Raw genomic sequence first — 6,418 nt, forward strand, 5'->3', positions numbered from 1 at the left:
CTGACACACACACACTCTCCCTCACTCACACACACAGACACACTCAGACACAGACACAAACACGTGCGCGCGCGCACACGCACACACACACACACACACACACACACACAAACCACAACACAACACAACCCATTGCACGTGCACAGAACGTGATCACACGACCCCCGAAAAAAGATCGAAGACCCCCCCAGGACACCCTAACACAAGCATTGACGGTATGTCTTTTTCGGACAGCACTTGCACAGCTGTTGCATGCATTATGCTGTGTTTACTGTGCACGTTTCTGCTGTGTGGGCTTTTTTATTTATTTTATTTTATTTTTTTTTAGTTGGGAAGCCCGCATTCTTTGGGCTCTTGCTTAGCCTAACCTCCTAAGCTAGGGGTAGAGGAGAAACAAACAGGTTTGATTTGGGGACTTTGTAGCTGTGACTTTGTAGCTGTTATGGATTCGAATCGACATGAAAGCAGAGAGTCAAGATGGCTTAACGTTGGTTATTATTCATGGAGCTTTATATGTTCTTATGTGTTTGCGTTTTTATAGCTACTCATGTGTGTGTTGTGTGTGTGTGTGTGTGTGTGTGTGTGTGTGTGTGTGTGTGTGTGTGTGTGTGTGTGTGTGTGTGTGTGTGTTTCAGGTAGGTATAAAAATATTCGCATGTTTCTGTTTTCTGTTCCCACGGCTCGCTAGTCCCACTCTTCTTTGTTCCTATTGACATATATTCTTATATGTCTCTGTTCCCATAGCGCTCTGTTCCCATATGGCTATATTCTCACAACTCTCTGTTCCCATATGGTTCTATTCTCACAACTGTCTTTTCCCATATGTCTGTGTTCTAACAACTCTGTTCCGATATGCCTCTGTTCTCACAACTCTCTGTTCTCATGTGTCTCTGTTCCCACTGCTTTCTTCTAGTATGTCTCTGTTTCCACAGTTATCTGTTCCAATATGTCTGTATTCTCACAATTCTCTGTTTCGATATGTCACTGTCCCCACTGTCGTATGTTCTTTTATAACTCTGCTCCCACCGTTGTCTTCCCATATGTGTGTGTTCCCACAATTATCTGTTTCCATACTATGTCTATGTTCACACTGTTCTTTGTTCCTATATGACTTACAGCGACGGGCGCAATAGCCGAGTGGTTAAAGCGTTGGACTGTCAATCTGAGGGTCCCGGGTTCGAATCACGGTGACAGCGCCTGGTGGGTAAAGGGTGGAGATTTTTACGATCTCCCAGGTCAACATAATGTGCAGACCTGCTAGTGCCTGAACCCCCTTTGTGTGTATATGGAAGCAGATCAAATACGCACGTTAAAGATCCTGTAATCCATGTCAGCGTTCGGTGGGTTATGGAAACAAGAACATACCCAGCATGCAACCCCCCCCCCCCCCCCGAAAACAGAGTATGGCTGCCTACATGGCGGGGTAAAAACGGTCATACACGTAAAAGCCCACTCGTGTGCATACGAGTGAACGCAGAAGAAGAAGAAGAAGAAGAAGAAGACCTACATCTTCCTGTTCTCATATGTCTGCTGCATGTCGCTACAGCTCAATGTCCTCATCCCTGTGTTCCTTTAGCTTTAAGCATTACAACAGGTTTGTCATGTTTGTTCCAAAGATGATATATTTTTTTTTTTATAGCTCTATGTCCAAATGTCTGCATTTTCCAATGTTATGATTATCTTTTTTTTTTAATGCTGCTATTTACATTTTGTCATATCCTTATAACACCGCTTGTGTGTGTGTGTGTGTGTGTGTGTGTGTGTGTGTGTGTGTGTGTGTGTGTGTGTGTGTGTGTGTGAGAGAGAGAGAGAGAGAGAGAGAGAGAGAGAGAGAGCTCTAACATCCGTCTCCCTTCTCCATCACTCTCCTACACCCACCCACCCACCCACCCACGCACTTTGTGTTTCTACTGAATCCTATCAATCTGATCAGCAGGACTAGGCGTACTGTCGGAACCGCTGATTAAAATCAGTCAGTTGGACAAAGACCCCCCCACCACCTCCTTCCCCCCCCCTCCTACACACACACACACACACACACACCACACCATAGTGGCGTTGGTACAACAAGAAATCGTGTTCTGTTGTGGGAAATTGGATGCAGCATGGCTGTTGTGTGTAAACTGACTGCTAGGATCGTCAGTTTTTGTCAAACCGGATTTGGTTGTCTGCTCTTTGTATTCTCTTTTCCTAGAACATAAGCCGCTTTGGTTATGACGAATGTGATGAAGTGATTAGCAGAAAATGATGATGATGATGATGATATGGATATTTATTTGTATTTGTATTTCTCTTTTCATCACAACAGATTTGTCTGTGTGACTGACATTCGGGCTGCTCTCCCCAGATAGAGCGCGTCGTTACATTACAGCGCCACCCATTTTTTTGTGCATTTTTTCCTGCGTGCAGTTTTATTTGTTTTCCTATCGAAGCGGATTTTTCTACAGAATTTTGCCAGGAACAACCCCTTTGTTGCCGTGGGTTCTTTTACATGCGCTATGTGCATTCTGCACACGGGACCTCGGTTTATCGTCTCATCAGAATGACTAGCGTCCAGATCACCACTCAAGGTCTAGTGGAGGAGGAGAAAATACTAGCGGCTGAGCCGTGATTCGAACCAGCACGCTCAGATTCTCTCGCTTCTTAGGCGGACGCGTTACTTGCAGGCCATCACTCTACATAGCGCCTATGAAACGACGACGGAAAGGAGTGGGCGAGGCGGTAGAGAAGCACACAAACAAGAAAACACATTCCACATTCATTTTACGCCGAGTGTAAATAAAGAGGGAAGGTGGTAAAATAGTTAAGACACACAGCCTGTCTGCCAATTCAGTGTTCGTGATGGTCTGGGTTCGATTCCCACTCTTACGGTCTCACCATTTCTCCCAGGTTTCACTGGATCGAACCCATTATACTCTGACTGAAAGTCCAACGTTGTGTAAACTCGGCGTTTGCGTCAGTCCCACCCAACCAAGGCCTGCCTCAATGAGAGATGTAAAACTGCAACTCCTCCCACCCACACCGACATTCCCCAGATTTATTACTGCCTGGAAGGTTAGATCACGCTGCGTGTTTATGGCAATACAATATGTTACTAAAGGCCTATTCACACGTTTATGGCAATGCAATATGTTACTAAAGGCCTATTCACACGTTTATGGGTGTGCTTTAACACACGCTGTTTTAGGGTCATCGAGCTAGCTGACGTTGTGGAATATCTTGTAACCATCACCTCCACCCCCCGTCACCTTAACCCCCGTCGCCCCCACAGAAAAAAAAAGAAAAGAAAGAAAGTACGCCAATCAAAATAGTGTACAGTACTTTATTGACATGACATTCTTTTCCAAACAGCAGGTGCGGTAAAGCATGATATATCATGGATCTGTTCGCACGCTCTGACACCAATCCTCCTCGGAACAAAAACTAAAACCAAGTGACACGAATGTTCGTCAGCATCCAAAACTGCTTTCATGTTCGACACAGGAAAGAGCTTTATAATCATGATTTTCCGATGTGCCAACTTTCACTGATTGAAACGGCTTTCAACGAAGATGTCTTTAGAATTATCTCAACAACAAAAAAATGGCACAAAAGAGCTATGTTGTTAAAATACCGTAATTGAACTTTGGTGAAATCCATGTTTTATTGCGAAAGACACGGTTCCCCTATACAGGAGAAAACAGGAAGAGAATCGATATGGTTGTTTTTTTTTCCCCTCCATATATATATATATATATATGTGTGTGTGTGTGTGTGTGTGTGTGTGTGTGTGTGTGCGCGTGTGTGTGTGTGAGGGGGTGCGGGGGGAGAGAACAACGTGGACTTCTGGGCGTCAGCCAATAGGTCGCATTAAAGTCAACTCTTCACACACACACACACACATACACACACACACACACACACATACACACACACACACACACACACACACACACACACACAGACACACACGCACACTCACACACACAGACAGACAGACAAACAGACACACACACATACCGGGGTTGGTACTGGAGAAAGAGAGGGACACACACACACACACACACACACACACACACACACACACACACAGAGAGAGAGAGAGAGAGAGAGGTATGACATTCCTGGCTGACAACGTGATATGTATGCAAGCTCACCTATTCCCGATAATCCATACGACACATGACGACATTTGCACAATCTGCCGTGCTTTTTTTTCCCCTTTTTTCTTTCTTCTTCTTCTTCTTTTTTGAATACCTTGTTTGCAAGTAGCCCCAAGCATCAGCTGGGATCTGTCTATGTCATTAACATAGGATTAGAAAGGTTCCCTTATAACTCTCTCTCTCTGTCTCTCTTTCTGAGTCTCTGTCACTCGCTGTCTGTCAGCCCGCCCGTCCGTCTGTGTCTGTCTGTTTGTCTTTGTCTCTCTCTGTTTCCGTCTCTATCTCCGTTACTTTGCATGTGTGTGTGTGTGTGTGTGTGTGTGTGTGTGTGTGTGTGTGTGTGTGTGTGTGTGTGTGTGTGTGTGTGTGTGTGTGTGTGTGTGTGTGTGTTTTGAAACTATTCAAGGTTTTCTACAATATAAGCCAAAGTTTTCTTGCCATGATATTTCCCACCCACTTGTATACGGTGTTGAATTGCTGTGTGGACAATAAACTGAAATGTCAAGTGTAAGGTGTCAAGTGTCAAGTGTCTGCTCTGTCTCTGTCTTTCTGTCTCTGTCTCTCGTCGTCTGTGTATGTCTGTCTGCCTGTCTTCCCACCCCTCTATTTATCTGTATCTGTTCGTGGAGGAAGGTGGCAGAATGGTTAAGACGCTCAGCTGCCAATACAGAGAGTCCGTGAGGGTGTGGGTTCGAATCCCGCTCTCGCCCTTTCTCCTAAGTTTGACTGGAAAATCAAACTGAGCGTCTAGTCTTTCGGATGAGACGATAAACCGAGGTCCCGTGTGCAGCACGCACTTGGCGCACTGAAAAAGAACCCATGGCAACGAGAGTGTTGTCCTCTGGCGAAATTACGTAAAATGAAATCCACTTTCATAGGTACACAAATATGTAAGCATGCACTCAAGGCCTGACTAAGCGCGTTGGGTTATGCTGCTGGTCAGGCATCTGCTCAACAGATGTGGTGTAGCGTGTATGGATTTGTCCGAACGCAGTGACGCCTCCTTGAGAAAGTGAAACTGAAACTGAAACTGTTCGTGGAAACGCGTACGCGCTACGCCTAGGAAGCGAGAGAATCTGAGCGCACTGGTTGGAACCCCACAGTCGCCAGTATTTTTCCCCCCTTCCACTTGGCCTTAAGTGGTGGTCCGGACGCTAGTTATTCGGATGAGACGATAAACCGAGGTCGCATGTGCAGCATGCACTTAGCGCACGTAAAAGATACCACAGCAACAAAAGGGTGGTCCCTGGCAATACTCGTTGAAAAAAAACAACACATCCACTTCGATAGGAAAACAAACAAAACTGCAGGCAATGAAAAAAAAAAAAGGTAGCGCTCACAGTGTAGCGACGCGCTGTCTCTGGGCAGAACAGCCCGAATTTCACAAAGAGAAATCTGTTGTGACGAAAGAGTAATACAATACAATACAATACAACACAACACAATACAATACAATACAATCTTTATCCCCCGTTCTCTGTGCCTCGTCTCCTTCCCTCTGTCTGTCTGTCTTTTGTCTCTGTCTCTCCCCCTCTCGTTCATGTATCTTCATGTATGTCTACGTGTGTGTGTGTGTGTGTGTGTATGTGTGTGTGTGTGTGTGTGTGTGTGTGTGTGTGTGTGTGTGTGTGTGTGTGTGTTTCGGAATTATTCAAGGTTTGCTACAACACGCTAAATTTAAAATTACAACCCACGCCTCCCTGTCTAGATGACTGCAGTGCTGTGTGGACAATAAAATGTCAAGTGTCAATTTTCCCCTCTCTCTCTTCCTATCTCTCTTCCTGTCTGTCCAATGTCTTTCTTTCTTTCCCCCTTTCTCTTCCTCTCTCTACGTGCCTGTGTACAAAATATCTATGCGTGCGTGTTGGCGTAAGCGCGTGTATGCAATCAAGCCACATAATCTGGAACACCAATGTGATTTGATCGCCCTTTTTTTCTCTTTCAGAATATTGTTGTTCTTTTTTTTTTCTCCGAAACATTTTTTTTCTACATATCAACAACATTAACACTAATGTGAAGAAAAGAGCACACAACTTCCACCACAAACATAATACCTCCACCCCCTTCCATCATAATCCGTTCCATATTTGGATGATGCGGTTGCCCCCTGTTTCCTCATGGAATCAATAATTGACTACGCATTTAATAGTATTTCATGGTATTATTCATAAGTGTGGAGAAAAGGACACATATTTTGCCTTCATCGCCAAAACAATAACCCTCCCCCCCCCCTCTCATATTCCGTACTTCACTGATCCAGTTTTCTTGTCTTCTTT

Source organism: Babylonia areolata, chromosome 1, assembly GCF_041734735.1.
Source record: "Babylonia areolata isolate BAREFJ2019XMU chromosome 1, ASM4173473v1, whole genome shotgun sequence".
NCBI lineage: Eukaryota > Metazoa > Mollusca > Gastropoda > Neogastropoda > Buccinidae > Babylonia > Babylonia areolata.